The sequence below is a fragment of the Mandrillus leucophaeus genome, unplaced genomic scaffold (assembly GCF_000951045.1).
Source record: "Mandrillus leucophaeus isolate KB7577 unplaced genomic scaffold, Mleu.le_1.0 Scaffold253, whole genome shotgun sequence".
NCBI classification, from domain to species: domain Eukaryota; kingdom Metazoa; phylum Chordata; class Mammalia; order Primates; family Cercopithecidae; genus Mandrillus; species Mandrillus leucophaeus.
The window spans coordinates 967,104-984,749 of record NW_012102621.1 but is presented as its reverse complement, the minus strand read 5'-3'; the positions used below and the strand labels follow the sequence as shown (position 1 = coordinate 984,749).

The 17,646-nt window shown below is 36.7% G+C and overlaps 1 protein-coding gene across 3 annotated transcripts in view; it reads left to right on the top strand.

Moving 5' to 3' along the window:
- MKL2 (MKL/myocardin-like 2) overlaps positions 1–17,646 on the top strand; it is a 196,330-nt gene that overhangs the window by 6,717 nt on the left and 171,967 nt on the right. The window contains exon 2 of one of the 3 annotated variants that reach the window (XM_011983667.1): positions 6,993–7,154. The exons of the other annotated variants lie outside the window; for them this stretch is intronic. The gene's annotated coding sequence lies outside the window, so the exon portion shown is untranslated. The remainder of the gene's footprint in view (positions 1–6,992; positions 7,155–17,646) is intronic. 3 annotated transcript variants of the gene reach the window in all.

Genomic DNA, 17,646 nt, shown 5'->3' with positions numbered 1-17,646 from the left:
CATTGTTAGAATTAGGATGGAAATGAGAAGTGCCTTAAATTTTAATTTGGATAAGAAAACTAGCATCTGTGATTTTTATATGTACCTAAATCTAAACATAGACAATTACAGTAATACTTGCTACCATAACATTTTGTGACATTTTGTTTGAAATGTTGAATTGGCCTGTATCCCATTTATTTTCCGACTCTGCTTTTTTGTTTGTGTGTTTTTGTTGTTGTCAAGGGAAAAGTAAGTATCTAAACTAGGTGGGATACTAGATCTTGTTAAATAATCATATTTATGTTTCATAGTATAGACATGGGAAAGTTTTTCATAGTTACGTTATTTGAAGACAAGGCTAAAATGAATGTCCCAAAATGTATTTTTAATTATAATGGAGATACATTGAGCTATATTTTAATTGTGGCTCAGCATTTCATTAAAAATGGAAGCAGAGAAGTTGATTGCCAGCCTTTGAGAAGAATGGATAATAAATCTTTGTCCAGTATCCTGTCTTTTAAGCCTTTCTGACTCCTAACCAATTTTTCACAGCCAAACTAAACAGAGGAGTTGGAATAATTAATAGATTCAAGCAGTGTTTTTGCCTCTCTTTTCATACACTTTGTTTCTGTTGGAATATGGGATTCCAGAGAGTTCATGAGCTAGTTTTAATCAGTATTTGAGCAGCAGTTATTTCCATGTATAACATCTTAAATTGACTAAATAATCCTCTAGCAATTTTTATTTGCACTTTAATTTGCTTAGCATCCCCTTTCTTAATAAATAATCCAGAGTTAAATGTAGGCAGACTTGAAATAATTGAGTATTCAATAGTAGGGACTAAATTAATGAAGTTTTTCTAGGCTTTAAAACTCTGATATCTTCTTGTGGCTAACAGTATAATCTTGTATTTGTTTTCTAAAATAACCAAATTTCTGGTTTCTTCAATCTTTTTTATGTGGCACTGTAGGAATTTGCTTATATGTAGTTATCATTTTACTGATGACTTTATTTAACTGCATGCTTTAAAGCCCTGATTCTAAAAATACTCCTGGAAAGTGAAGAATTACTACAGTAAACAGAAGTCTTGATGAAAATTAAGGCTTTATTATTTATTTCTCCTCTTAGCTGCATTTGTAATAATTTTTACATTGTACTTAAACAGAAAGTTTGAAGACTTTTTCAGCATCTTTAATGACTTAGATTTTGTGCATTTGCAACAGTTTCTTCCTATTTTAGGCACAAAGCTTAAAGTTTAGTCTGGCAGGGGAAGTAGTCATTTGATTGGAAAGTTGGGCAGAGGAGAAAAATTTTGTCTTCATATACAGAATTTGTAGCAGTAGAATATTCAGTTGGAGTTATATTAAACTCTAACCCTGGGGAAAAAAATTGAAGTGCTTGTATGCAGTACAGAGAATAGATCCCTAGCAAAGCCAACACTCAGGGCTTACTTCTGTAGTATCTGCAGCTGAATTGGTCTCTCCCAAGAGTATTCTCAACTCAAAGTCTTAAGAGTAGAGTTGGGGAAGGGGAGGAGAGAACAGTAGCTTTGGGCCGTAAGTTCCATGATGAGCTCAATAGTCAGTGAAACTCTCTAGGTTAAGGATATGTACTTAACCTCTGAATGTCCTATTCCCCTTGAGAAATTTCTTTCCTTCTTACCTCTGGGCACTTTGCTTAGTGTTGTGGCACGCTGGAAATTTATCTTGAGTTGAGGAAAGGGAGTCTGACTGTATTGCTGCAGAGTCTAGGCTACTCTCTTTAAATAGATGTCCAACGTGGGAATATGGCTGAAAACCATCAGTTCCTTCCTTATCATAGCTAGGCAATGGCAAATACTAGAAATGCAAGCTTTTCCTTCTTCAGTTTGCTCAGAGAGGACACGTAGTTCAAGGTGAAGATTACGTGTTTGTGTATGTTAAACCCAGTAAGTTTTATTTTAAATATATTTCAGTCTGTTCTAATGTAACAAAGTTCTTCAGTCTGATTGTTCTAGCAGCTATCACTCAAACATTAATTGCTGTCAGTGTGAAAGGATATCCTCCTACATCTTTTCTGGAGTACTTGAAACCATCCCACTTCCTTTTTCTTTTACCTTAAGAACTGATTACTGACACTTGGGAATTACAATCAGATTGCATCAATCTTTATGGAAAGGTTGCCAATTATTGCACTGCAAAATATGCATTTTCCTCTAATAGTAAGTGTTTCTCCTGGTGTGTCTCTCAGTTCAGTGCTTTTAAATACCTCTTAGGTGAATGAATGCTTTGTGCCATGCCCTGATTTAATACATTTGAAAGACTTTATTCATGGCTTTGTTACCTTCAAGTCTATGTGAGGTGGAGATGGATGGAGGGGAATAATTTATGTAATACGAAATCTTCATAGGATCTTTTGATTGATTAGATGTCCTTGGGTAGAAGAAGGTGGCTATTACTTATACTGTGATATAAACTCTAAAATGAGCATGTTCTTTGAAGAGTTAAGAGCAGTGAGGAATTTTATGGTGGGGATGTACATTGAGCCTTGTGCGATGTCTTTTGTGTGCATTACCTCATTTTGTTTTCACAACAGTTCTGTGAGGATAGATTTAATTACCCCAGTTTTAAAGAGTAGAAGGACTCAATGAGATTGTGAAATCAGGACTTGGGCATGCAGCTTGTAGGTTCAAAACAAAATAAAACTGTGACTTGAGTACAGATCTCTGGCTCTAAAATCCATGCTTTTCTTCCCTAGGACAGGGAGAAGTGGTGTTAGAATCTTGAAAGTTGTTAGAATGTTGCCATTGTAGACCATGGAAATGCTGAACAGAATGAAGATAATGCTACTTTATGAGCACCCCCACCATCATTTTCACCATCCTCTTTATTTCTAATGCTCTTCAACATCAACTCATGAAGCTGAGGAGCCTGCCAGGGTGTCTGGCTCATCATGTTCAATACAGCAGAGACTTGTTTAATTTAGCAGCGCTCTGAGATGAAAGGTTCATGACTGCCAAGTACAAACAGACCTTCTGCGGGATGTTAATTTGGTTATAGGAGAGAATGCTTGTTTTTCCTTGCTCTGTGCTAATAAAGAAGCTGGCACATTTTTTCATGAGTAGAAAGGACTTTGACTTGTTAAATCTGTATAATCAAAGAGAAGTAAGCAGTTCTGATAAACATTTTTCTTTGTGCCGTCTTTGGTTAATTCCATTCTGTACCTGCCAGCAAATTGCAAATTGCAGATTGCATGCTTTTTTGTTCTTTCCTCTTTTTTATTTTGGATGTGGTTTTATGGTTGGTCACTGTAAGGATTTATTGGTAGGAAAATAAACTATTTCCTCATTTGAACAGATTGTGTGTTTTTACAACAGGTTATCCTGTAGCAAGCAGAGTGATTCAACAGGCCTCTGCACAGAGGTGTTACTATATGACTTTGACCATTTTAAATAATAACAGCTGTATTGAGATATAATTCATATACTATAAAGTTTACCCTTTAAAGTGTAGAACTCAGTGATTTTTAGTATACTCACAGAGTTGTACACCCATCGCTTCTGACTAATTCCAGGACACTTTCATCACCCCAAAAAGAAATCCCATACCTACTCTCCATTCTCCTCTCTGTCTCTCTTGCCTCTAGCAGCCACTCATCTACTTTCTATCTGTGGATTTACATATTCTGGACATGCCATATAAATGGAATCATAAAATATGTGACCTTTTGTGTCTGGCTTCTTTCTGCGTTGCAGCATGTATCAGAACTTCATTCCTTTTTATTGCTGAGTAGTGTTCTATTGTATGGACAATACTACATTTTGCTTATTTCTTCATCAGTTGATGGACATTGTGGTGGTTTCCACTTTTCGGTCATTATGGATCATACTGCTATGAATATTTGCGTATACATTTTCTAGTGGACACAGGTTTTCATTTCTTTTGGGTATATACCTAGGAGTGGAATTGCTGGGTTATATGGTAACTCTGTATTTAACTTTTTGAGGAACTGCCCAACTGTTTTCCAAAGTGCACCCGCTTTTGTGTGAAGGTGCACCTTTTTCGTTCTCAGCAACATTTGAGGGTTCCAATTTCTTCACATCCTTGCCAACACTTTTCCGTGATTGTGTTTTTCATAGTAGCCATCCTAATGGATGTAAAGTGGTGTCTCATGATTTTGATTTGCATTTCCCTGATCACTAATGGTATTGAACATCTTTTCATGTGCTTTTTAGCCACGTGTATATCTTTGTTAGAGAAACACCTATTCAAATTATTTGCCCATTTTTTAAATGCACTCTTTTTATAGAGTGGTGATAGTTCTTTATATATTTTGTATACACACACATACACCCAAACACTCCTACCCTTATCAGATATATGAATTGTAAGATCTTTTCTCCCATTCTGTGATTGTCTTTTCACTTTCTTCATGTTGTTCTCTGAAGCAAGTAGTGTTTTAATTTTTATGAAGTCCAATTTTCCAATTTGTTTTGGTTGCTTGTGCCATTCTCTCTGTCAGAAATTTTCTTTAAGTTAAAAAATTACACCTTATTTCTAGACATCTCCCATTTTAAAAATTTGTACAAAATTAAATAGTTTATTAACTATACAATGAGTAAGAGGTATTAAACGTCTTTTGTGTTTCAGATATTCTCAGCTCATTCAGTGTGAGAAAACCAAATTTCCTAACCTTACACCCATTGTGCTTTTTTGTTTTTTAAATCAGAAAAATGTCTTTCATTGTTCTGCGTCGTTCAAAATGCACGCATCATCCCATGAACATTTATGTGTCTAATACATACTGAGCACTTTGCGGGGCTTGGGGATTCAGAGGTGAGTGGAACGTGGCCCTATCTTTAGAAACAGGAATGCACGTTGCCATGCTGGAAGCTTCCACAGAGGACCATGGTGGTGCCAGGATGGGGAAGGGAGCAGTCTCCTCTTTCAGGTGAGAATGCTTTATAGAAGAGTTGGTGCTGATGCTCAGTCTGCAAAGATGGGTGGGTGATCAGAACTTTTTGTTACAGTCTATTAGTCTGTCTTCTGGTTATTTCCTGCTATGTACACCAAGTCCAGATACCTCACAACAGCCATATCTAGGGTTATTGATATAATAAAATGTAGACAGAGGTGTGATGACTCTGATGCCTAAAAGTGAGCCCAAAGAAAACCACTTTAATTTTTTCAGGTTTTCAAAATCAGTTCAGCATGGTGTGTGTGTGTGTGTGTAGTTTTCTGTATAGTCATAGTATAAAATACAAGGCAAGGAGTGACAGTTGCTTGGTTGGAGAGGAAGATTGATTATAGACAGTTGGATGTGTCCCATTAAGGAATTTAAGATTTTGCCCTTAGTGATGGGGAGCCGTTGAAGAGTCCAGCAGCGGGGAGGTGATAGGGTCACTCTAGTTACTATACTATGAACGCTGGATGCGAGGGGCAGGTCTAGAGACAGGCAACCCATTAGACTGTCACACGAGTCCAGGTGACAGTTGATAAGGATGTGAACTAGGGCACTGGTGGTAGAGTTGTAGAAGACAGAGGCTGGAAATGTTTAGGAGGTACTAGTCAGGGCTCTTGACTGCAAGTTAACAGAAACCTCACTCAAACTATCTTGAGTTAAAAGGGGAGCGAATTGGAAGATTCCTGGAGAAGGTTGCAAAAGGAATGAAATGCTGCAGAAACCAGCACAATTTCAGGGACCTCAGAGATTAGAAGTGGTATGTTATCACAGGGCAGGAGCCATCTTCACATCACCAACCACGAGGAAGGAAATAGCTTTTCCCTCCCAGCTTTGGTTTTAAAATCCCAGGGGCACTCTTGGCCTTGGGAGTTTGTGCCCCCCTGGCCAGTCACTGGGGTCTTTGTTGGAAGCTCTCTATCACCATCACACTGAGAGTTCCTAGAAGAAGTGGAGAAGGATTATTCTGGCAGAGCCATCTGTGCACATCCACTCTAGACATATGGGTTGGACCCAGAGATTGAAACAATCTGAGAATAAGGGAAAGGTCAAGAATGCCTCCCAAGGCCGGACGTGGTGGCTCACACCTGTAATCCCAGCACTTTGGGAGGCCAAGGTGGGCAGATCACTTGAGGTCAGGAGTTCGAGACCAGCCTAACCAACATAGTAAAACCCCGGCTCTACTAAAAATACAAAAATTAGCTGGGCATGGTGGCGCCTGCTTGTAATCCCAACTACGCAGGAGGCTGAGGCAGGAGAATTGCTTGAACCCGGGAGGCGGAGGTTGCAGTGAGCTGAGATCACACCACTGCACTCCAGCCTAGGCCACAGAGCGAGACTTCGTCTCAAAAAAAAGAAAAAAAGAATGTTTCCCAAGTTAGTGGCTTTGGTAACCTATGATGGCACCGCTTCTGTCCTGTGAAAAGGTTCAGAGGTATGCAAGCCAAGTACAGTGAGTAAAGTTTAGATCAGCTTAGTACCACACTACTCAGAAATTATGGCTGTGTTACATAGTTTTGTGATTATTTGGTTGACTTGGTTTCCTTCACTATTAGAAGCCCTGAGAGGACAGGGACTGGTTTTTTTTTTTGCTGCGACTCTCCAGAGCCCAGCATACTGAACTTGGCACATAGTGGGTATACAGTATATATCTATGTACGAATGAATAAATGCAGGTGACCATGTGCGGTAGGCAGTTGGGTTGATTGATTGGATCTCAGGTAAGGGTAGGAAACAGATTTAGGAGTTAGTTACCTGTGTAGGGCTAGATGGTTGACAACTCTTGAAAGTTATTAGGGAAGGGACCTTTATAAAAGTTTGAATATTGTCTAGACCTGTGATTTTTATGTCCAGGTAATGAAATTGTGCCTTTTCTTTCCTTTTTTGTCCTGTTTAGTTTTTAATGCCAGTAATTATCTGCTGACAATCCTGCCAATGATGTTTTTAAAATTTTGTTACAGATTATAATTAGACTTATGATAGATAGGAAAATAAAGGTGATAAAGACAGAGATTCTATTTCCTTTTTAAGAATAACTGACTCATGGGATGAAACCTTGGATATGATTTCAGATCACTCCTGTAAACTCTCACAAGAGATGTTTATAAAACACTTGGAACAATACAGATTGTACTAAGAAAGTGTGCTTTGATCAACTCGGGAGATACAAAGCAAGAAACTTAATAAATCAAGTCCTATTTGTGAATGGAAAGGATTGGAAGTTCACCTTAAAAGTAAGAAGTCAGCTTACATCAAGACTTAAATTTTGTAGTCTGAATAGCTGATGTTAACTTAGTTTCATCTTTTATATAAAAATAAAATGAATTATAGATTTCAGATCTTGGCATCTTGAAATCTGACTCCTGATTTCTCTCTCTTAATGACTATTGGAACACTAGACTAGAAATGGAATTTGACTTTGGTTTTTTTACCCTTTAATTTTTGAAGTCAGTGTGCTTCCAACTCTGTCTTACCTCTGTAGTCAGGAAAACCAAACCATTGGTAGCTCAGATATGCTATAATTTTTATTATGTAAATATTAGAAAAGCATAGTTGTATTTATATAAAGAGCGATATTCATACTTGAGGTTTTTTTTTTAACAATTTAAAGCATAAATACAATTGTATTACTTTTATAGGCTAAGCACTCTTGTCCTGCCACCCTTCCATATGACAAGATATTACAGTAAACTGCATATATTTTTAGTGTTTTTGCATATTGCCTAGATTCCTTTCTTTAAATTTGCGGTAGAGATGTGAGCCATTTTTATTTATGTACTTAATTTTTCACTAAAGAACTTTCATTAAATTTGGCTTTGAATGCAGGTCAGTATCTTAGCAAGTTGTAATTTAGTAGAGCATTTCTCTCTTAAGAACTCAAATCGAGTTACAGTATCTCAGCCTTTTAAATTAATCTAAGGGATATATAGATATTATGATCTTTTAAAAAATAGCAGATTTTCATTTGAATCTCAGATTAATGCTTGTTCTTTCAGATAAAGTTTGAACAAATATCTAATAGACTAAGACTTTGTATATTTTGAATTTTACCAAAGCGACTCAAAGACTGGGAGAGTATATTTTAGATTTTAATGATGAGGTCAAAATCCTGGGTTTGAGTTCTGCATTGTTTAGTTAAGTAATTACATGGAAAATTTCTGTGTCAGGATCCCAGACCCCTGCAAATTGTATCACTTTTAAAATCAGTTATAGAGCTGAAGTTTTTAAAATGTTGATTTCTGGAGGCACCCCTTATCAGCTCCTGGAAAAAATAATTACAATGTATCTAACATGATACAGCTTTTTCTATTTTCTGAAATGATTCTATTATTTAAGAAGTAGTCAGCTTTGTTCTTTGCTCATTAATTCTTCAAAGGTAGTGTCATTCAAAGTGAAGAAAAAAGTTGCAGAGTAGATGTCAGGGAGAAAGGAAGCAGCTCTTTTAGATGATGGTAAACATGTGGCCCCAATGAAAGAAGCCTGAGTCCCTTGCAAAGTTTGTCTCTGGGCTTGTCCGGCTCACTCCTGTTGCACGTAAAATGACAAGATTGCTTTCACATATGCAGTATTTCCACTCATTTAATTTCTGTTTTTTTAATGACTGATAAATATAATTCAAAAAGGAGTATTAAATAATAGGGCATTAAACAATCTCTATCTAGATTTAGTTGAATTAAGGGAAGAATTTGTCTGAGTATAGAAAGTATAAAACAATCAAATGCATTTGTTTAAATGTAGGTAGAATTTAGGCTGAAGTGTTGCCTAGCAGATGCAATTAATTTGATAATTGATTATAAGTTTTGCATACATATGTAAGCAGACAAGATATTTCTAATGTGCTTCATCTGTAGTTTCTATAGTTTTAAGTAGCTGACAAATCTTGTTTATGCTCCCTGCTGAATAATCTTTCTTAATGGACAGAGAATGCAGAAGCTATTCACCTAGTTCTTGCTACTGTTAATAAAATCTGAGTTTCACCTTGCATCTCAAAGTTAGCAAAATGGTGTACAGAAATTCTAAAAGAGTGGGAATTATGTGGTTTGTAAATTTCTTTAATTTATGCGTTTTCCATGAAACTCCAGTGTATAAAACAGGTAGAATAAGGGTTTTAGTCAGGGAATAGTGGAAAGCCGGGCTGGCGCTCCGCGGCACTCCAGGAGTGTCATTCTAAAAGCCACTGTTCCATGCTGTCATTAATGAATGTGGAGTCTTTTTTGGAGAAACAAAGGATAAATTACCCATTTATGTATCCTTTTTGTTACAGCTTTATGCTAACTATTTGCTTGTATGATAAACACTGACATTTTATATCAGAATTATTTTAAATATATAAAGCCACTTTAAACATCACCAGAAATAATAATAGCACTGCTGGTTAGGCCACCCCATAGGTCTAAAATAGTCTTCTTATCTTACCAAAGAGAACTTGCCTGACTTTGCAAGATTATAGTAACAAAGGCTACCTGAAAGGCAGTGCATGGAAGGTAAATTGTTGGATATACCTAGTCCTGCCACAGCGTTCCTTCCCATGTTAAGACATGCAGTCAGATTAAAGTGAATTAGAGAATAATAACCACACTGAGAATAATTAAACATCAAGTGCTTCTGGTGAAATGAGTCCACATTATCAGGCAAGTGTAGTTCCACTTGGGGCCTGGCTTGGGAGACTCCCTAGTAGAGGATTCAAGATGCCCTCTGTGCTATTAGTAATGGGAAATGGCTCTGTGACCTTGGGCAAGTTACTTAAGCTTGTTAACACTCTACCTGCCTGTAAAATGCTCCATTATAGAGTTGTTCTGAGGATGAATGAAGATGCTGCATATAAAGTACACTTTATAAATTGCCCGTAGATGTTAAGCCATGGAACAATATCTTCCTTCAAAAGAAAGGGCAATAATTGGCAGTGCAGGTATCATGAGAACTGCACCTTTGTTCCGAACTTGAGTGAAACGCAAACTGCATCAGGCGTCATTTCACCATTTTTTTTTTTTTTTCAGACAGAGTCTTGCTCTGTCTCTGGGGCTGGAGTGCAGTGGCGGGATCTCGGCTCACTCACTGCAAGCTCCGCCTCCCGGGTTCACACCATTCTCCTCCCTCAGCCTCCCAAGTAGCTGGGACTACAGGCGCCTGCCACCGTGCCTGGCTAGTTTTTTGTATCTTTAGTAGAGACGGGGTTTCACCGTGTTAGCCAGGATGGTCTTGATCTCCTGACCTCATGATCCACCCGCTCGGCCTCCCAAAGTGCTGGGATTACAGGCGTGACATTTCACCATTTTAAAAGTAAATACTGGAAATGAAATGGACAAATTTCATCATTTTAACTATCAGCTGTTGAATGTCTCTGCTTTTGGATACTTCTCTTACCATTTTACCCAAAACAGAACCGTCTTCACTTTTCAAAAGCTGAAAAACAAAAAAGAGAAGGTAAAATGACTGAATACTGTGGTTTATTTTTTCATCTTTTGTTTTAATGATTATTGCTTCTCTATGGGAATAAGAATATTTACAAACTGTACTGAATGCGCTATTTACAACAGTGCTTATAAGCAGTGTCGAATGTAGGTATAAATTGGGTATGTTCAGAACATGTGATGGAATCATGTCAGGCAAAATTTACTAAATGTTTATTGGTTAGTACAATTGTTCTTTTGAGAATAAAAACATGACAGTTTAGAGGCAAGCTGAAATTAATTAATTAATTTATTAATTTATTTATTTGAGACGGAGTCTCTCTCTGTCGTCCAGGCTGGAGTGCAGTGGCTCGATCTTGGCTCACTGCAACCTCTGCCTCCTGGGTTCAAGCAATTCTCCCGCCTCAGCTTCCCGAGTAGCTGGGATTACAGGCATGCGCCACCATGCCCAGCTAATTTTTGTATTTCTAGTAGAGACAAGGTTTTACCATGTTGACCAAGCTGGTCTCAAACTCCTGACCTCAAGTGATCTGCCTACTTCGGCCTCCCAAAGTGTTGAATTACAGGTGTGACTTACTGTGCCTGGCTGGCAACCTGAGATTTAGAAAAGGAATAACTATTTCTAAGGAATTCTGAAGCACATGTCACCAGCAGTTATCTTTAAGAAGAGATTTTTATTGATTTTATGTCCAGTGTAGGAGTTCATTGAATTCTTTTAGAGAAAAAGTCTAAAAGAGAAGTACTACTGCAGGGGAAAAAAGACAATAAAAGGTTTTCGAATGGATGCCCTCGAGAAGCTGTAAAATAGCCTACATATTGTGGCAAGAGATGTGGACCTTTTGGGTTTTATTTGTGATAAGTTCATAAGCTCACATCTTCTATAAAATGTAACATTCATACTTGGTCTAGTTAGCATAGAATTCTCTAAAATCAACAATAAAAAATATGCTATGGTACAGAATGTTGTCTTTGATACCAACCTTTAGAGAATTTACTTAAAACTTCCTAGTATTTTTTTTAAAAATCACTTTGGTTCTCTGTTCCTAAGCTTTTTATATTCTTTGGTATTTGCAAGCCAAAAGGACCTCTTGGAGCTGACAAGCGCCATTTTTCTTGCTGTATGTAGAAGTAGTTTTCTTTATATTTGTCCTGAATTCACTTAGGTTTCCAGAGATACCTCTTATTCTAGAATTCTAAGCTCTTGGATTACAATTCTTTAGTCATTAGCATTTATTATCTTAACTTTGTATTAGAAGAATCATTGTTTTAGTCTACCTATAGCCTATTTCCATTTATTTTCTTTAGTTGTGTTATTTAAATGCAATTATTATGACCTTATAAATTATTCTAAGAGAAGATGCAAAGTGGCTTTGCAGTTCAGTACTGACCATTCTGCATGAAATCCAGCACTTACAACAATGCCAGACGTATATGTGCAATAAATGTTTATTTGAGTTAATGAATTCCTTTAGGGCAGATTGCGGTTGTAATATTTTCAGTATTAAGTGAGCAAGCATTCGGTACTGATAGTTTAGCTAAACATTCAGGTTTCATTTGAAGCTAATAAACAGACCACTGTGCAATCCAGGAAGACCGGTTTGTTCACTTTCCCATTCAGTAGTAATTTACTTTTGCAGTTCTGTTTATATAGAGTAAAGGTCAAAGGAAAGGGTGTATTTGAAGCAGTTACAGCAATTGCTTTGCAATAGTGAAAGATTTTCAGTATGCTGATGAAAAAGGGACAATTTAAATGGGATATTATAAAATTTAAACTGTCCTTTTTGTAAACAGCTTTATTGAGGTATAATTGACATCCAGTAAATCGCACGTTTAAAGTGTACAGTTTAATCAGTTCTGACATGTGTACACCCATGAAACTATCACTACAATAAGGATAATGAACATATCCATCACCCCCCAAAATTTCTTTGTATGACTTTGTAATCCTTCTCTCGTGCTCCTTTGCCCCTGTTTCCTGGCAACCATTGATCTGCTTTCTGTTTCTGCTTTCTGTCTCTGTAGATTAGTTTGCCTGTTCGAGGGTTTTATATAAGTGGAATCATACCATATGTACTCTTTTTTGTTTGACTTCTTTCAATCAGCCTAATTATTTTGGGATTTGTCCATGTTGGGTACATCAGTGGTTCATTTCTTCTTAGACGTGGTTGTATAGATATGCCACAATTTGTATATCCGTTTACTGTTTTTGTTGTTCTTGACAATGTGTTTACTGTTGATGGCCGTTTGGGTATTTCCAGTTTTGGGCTATTACAAATAAAATCAATCTGAATATTTATATACAAGTCTTTGTATGGACTCTGTTTTCTCTTAGGTAAATAGCTAGGAGTAGGATGGATGGGTGTCTGTTTAGCTTTTTTTTCAGAACTGCCAAACTGTTTCCAAGTTGTCATTTCCTTTTATATTCCTGCCTGCAGTACATGAGAATTCCAGTTGCTCCATGTCTGGAATTTGGTATGGTCAGTCTTTTCACATTATTCATTCTAATAGATGTGTAGAAGTAGCTCATTGTGGTTTTAATCTGCATTTTCCTAATAACTAATGGTGTTGAGCATATTTTCATGTACTTACTTGCCAATACTTGGTAAAGTATCAAATCTTTTATATGTTTATTTATTGGGTTGTTTGTTTTCTTATTACTGGGTTTTGAGAGTTATTTGTGTACTCTGGATATAGATGATCAGATTTATGATTTGCAATATTTTATCTCAGCCTATGACTTACCTTTTCACCCTCTTAACATTCTTTCAAAGAGGAGTTCTTAATTTTGATAAAGTTCAATTTATCAATTTGTTATTTTATGCATTGTGTTTTTGGTGTTATAACTAGGAGCTCCACCTAACCTGAGGTCACAGAAGTTATCGCCTTTGTTTTCTTGTAGAATTTTGATAGTTTTGGGTTTACACTTTGGTATATGGCCCATTTTGACTTAAATTTTGCAATATGGCCCATTTAGATTTAGTTGTTGCATGTGGTGAAAGATGTAGATCAAAGTTCGTATATCTTGCATATGGCCATTTAGTTGCCAGCACCATTTGTTGAAATGACTGTTCTCGCTTCATTGAGTTGCCTTTGCATCTTTATAAAAAAATCAGTTGTTCATATATGTGGGTCTATTTTGGCCTCTATTTTGTTTCATTGATCTATTTGTTTGTCTTCACACCAGTACCACACTGTCTTAATTTTTGTAGTTTTATAATAAGTCTTGAAATCTAGTAGTGTTAGTTCTCCAACTTACTTTTTTATTTTTTTGCAAAGTTGTTTAAGCTATTCTAGGTCCTTTGCATATCCATTTGGAGTTTAGAATCAGCTTCTCAACTTACACAAAACAGTCTGCTGGGATTTTTGACTGAGATACTGACATTATAAGTCAGTTTGGAGAGAATTGACTTCTTAACAACATTAAGTCTGAGTCTTCTAAACCATGAACATGTTATTTCTCTCAATTTATTTATATTTTTTAAAATTTCTCTCAGCAGTGTTTTTAAAGTAGAGATCTTGCACCTCTTTTGTCAGATTTATTCTCTAGTATTTTTAAAATTTTCAATATAAAATTATGTGGGTTTTTTTGGTGGGGTTTTTAAAAATTATTGTTATTATTATTATTATTTTTGGTGTTTTTTTTTTTTTTAGACAGAGGTTCTGTCACCCAGGCTGGAGTGCAGTGGCACAATCTCAGCTCACTGCAACCTCTGCCTCCCTGGCTCAAGTGATCTTAAGTAGCTGGAACCTCAGGTGCATACCAGCACGTCTGGCTAATTTTTTGTATTTTTTGTAGAGACAGGGTTTCACCCTGTTGCCCTGACTGGTCAAGTGATCTGTCTACCTCGACCTTCCAGAATGCTGGGATTACAAGTGTGAGTCACCGTGCCTAGCCATATTCTGCATCTTTTCTTTGTTTTGTTCTGTTTGTTTGTTTGTTTTTGGGACAGAGTCTTGCTGTGTCGCCCAGGCTGGAGTGCAGTGGCAGAATCTCGGCTCACTGCAGCCTCTGCCTCCTGGGTTCCAGCAATTCTCCTGCCTCAGCCTCCCAGGTAGCTGGGATTACAGGCACAGGCCACCACATCCAGCTAATTTTTGTACTTTTAGTAGAGATGGGGTTTCACCATATTGGCCAGGCGGGTCTTGAACTCCTGACCTCAGGTGAACCCACCTCGGCCTCCCAAAGTGCTAGGATTACAGGTGTGAGCCACTGTGCCCAGCCATTCTGCGTCTTTTCTAAACTCACTTACTACTAGCTTTTTTTGTAGATTTTATTGGATTTTCATAATCATGTTATTTTTTAAATGAAGACAGTTTTACTTCTTCCTTTCTAATCTGAGTGCCTATTACTTATTTTTCTTGCCTTATTGAGTTGAGCAGAACCTCCATCAGAACCTGAAGTGTGTAATGTTGAATAGAAATGGTGAAAGTGGACATGCTTGTCTTGTTCCTCATACTAAAGGGAAAACACTAAGTCTTTTATTATTAAGTGTGATGTTAGCTGTAGGTTTATTGTGGACTCCTTTATCAGGTTGAGGATGTTCTCTTCTATTCCTAGTTTGCTGAGAGTTTTTATCAGGAATGGATGTTGGATTTTGTTAGATATTTTTCAGCATCTATTGAGATAATCATATGGCTGTTATTTTTTAATTCATTAACAGGGTGAATTATATTGTGTATTGCGTGGTAAACCAACCTTACATTCCTAGGATAAACTCCATTTGGTCATGTACCTTTTCTTATGTGTTGAATTTAATTTGTTAAAATTTTGTTTAGAATTTTTGTATCTCTGCCCATGAGGGACATAAGAGCCTCTTGTAGTGTCTTTGGTTTTGGTATCAAGTTAATGCTGGCCTAAAAGAACAAGATGGGGAGCATTTTCTCCTGTTCAGTTTTATGAAAGAATTTAGATAGAATTGGTATTACATTTTTCCTTAAATGTCTACTAGAATTCACTAGTGAAGCTATTTGGATCTGATGTTTTCTTTGAGGGATTTTAAACTACAAATTCAATTTTTAAAATAGATCTCTGGTTATTCAGGTTATCTATTTCTTCTTGAGTGAGTTTAGTAGTGTCTTTCAAGGAATTTGTCCATTTCATCTAAGTTGTTGAATTTATTGGCTTAAAGTTTTTCATAATATTCCGCTATTAGCATAGAATCTATGGTGATGTTGCCTCTCTCACTCCTGATATTGACAATTTGTGTCTTCTCTCTTTTTTCCTGATCAGTCCCCCTGGAGGTTTATCAATTTTATTTACCTTCTCAAAGAACCAGCTTTTGGTTTATTGATTTTTCTCGATGTCTCTGTTTTCTGTTTCATTGATTTTTCTACTCTTTTCTTCATTGCTTTCTCTTTTCTGCTTACTCTCTCTGTGGGTATATATAATTATGTAGGGTTTTTTTTTTTTTTTTTTTGCCAAGTTTTTCTAATTTTAAGGGTAAAATGTAGTTCATTTAAAGTGCTGATTTGAGCTATTTCCTCTCTAAGACATATAAGACATTGAGACTCAGAGAAGTTAAAACAGACAGTTAAGATGTATAGCCTATGTCCTTTTTCTTATAGTATAATAACTATGGTAGGGCAAGTAGAGGTGCAGAGGGAATACACAGAATGGTGCTGAGCTTGTGAGGAGTGCCATGAGGAGACCCCCTTGGAGAAGCTGATGTCTCAGGTATCGTATTTTGGTGAAGTCTGTGGATAAATCTATCAGACCAAACCCAAATTATTAGTTCTTTAAGTTTATTTTACGTTGACTACAGATCTCCTTCTTGGTTGCTGTATTGTGAAAAATGAGTTAGAATATGCCAGGAGTAATTCTGCACACAGCTAATGTTCCCTTGGGTTTAATTGACAAATCTACTTTCAGTTTCTATTAAGACTGTTTGCAGTGGTCATGGTAACTGTAGCTGCAATAGTTTTGGCAAGTGTTGCTGACAAGATTCTGTTGAAGAGAAGGAAAACTTGGGGGTAGAGTGAGGTGAGATTATTATAAAGATCTACATCAGTATTCCACTGAAAACTTAGGCTCACTTAGTAACAGGTATTTCTCCAACAAACTATTCCTTAAGACAAGTTCTAAGTTTTTTTAAAAAAAAGGATTTTCATCATTAAAAAGTTATAGAATTCTATGATTTTTTAAATAAATGGAGTGAAACCAGCCTAATGTAATAACATCTTCTCAGTGTCCCTATTAGAAAGTTTGAGTTCCTCTCCAATTTAAATCAAGATACTATATTTAGGTATTTTGAAAAATATATAACAGCTGTTTGCTGAGAGGCACTAATGGGACCGGTGGTCAATTGTAGGGAAGAAACAAAAGGAGAAAAATAGAGGAGTTATTTTCAAATGGCCATGAGGGCAGAGGGTTTGTGTGTATTATTTTAGTTTCTCTTTAAAGGAAAAAAAAGTGCAACCTGAGTCTTTAAGAAAAGAAATTGTGGTTGAAAGAGCAAGCTACTCCTTTGATAGTTTGATTTTCAAAGTTAAAACTTAATGTTGTAGAGGAGAAAACAGCAACTGGGCTAAGCAGCTAGTTTTGTTACAGTGCAAAGACCAGAATCCAGACGCTTGAGTCAGGAAACTGGGTTCTAATCCTGACTTTTAATCACAAGCTTAACCTCACCTCTTCATTGGTAAAGTGGGGATGATAATGATACCTTTCTGCCCGTTGGGGGTGAAATGAGAAAATGTGTTAAGTTGTCACTCGTACATATTTAATATTATTTTGGGTAGGGCATCATTTTTCCCCTCTCAAGGACTCAAAAAAATAATTAAGGGTCATATACAGATAAGCAGCTATTTACTTTAGAGTTTTTGTGTTTTCTAGAGTAAATCCAACTCACCCACCACATCTACGTTTAGACTTACAGATACTCTTTATTCTAATTAAACAAATGAAACTGAACTTCCATGTGTTTATACTTGCTTTAAAAACCATTAACTCTTCAGTGTTAAAGATTGGCTCTTCAGTTTCATTTGTTCTCAAACTTTCTGTGTCCAGCAAACAATACCGTGTATTAAAACATGGTATTATTTCTCTTGTTACATGCCTTGGAGTTTAATAATATTCGCATAGTATGTGTGTATGCCTTTTTCCCTGTCATGGTAGGTACTTTAGAACGTGCAGTTTTCTCTCTCTGGGGGCATTCTGTTGCGTTAGCTTTAAGATGAAAGGAGAAAGTGAAGTAGAGCATGTTGAGTGATACCAAGTCTTGAAGTAGAGACCATTTGGGTAATCAGCTCCCTTTGCCGGGAGTGCCCTCTCTTCCACATCTCCCTCTCCTTTACAATCCTAATCTTTGAGACTCAGCTT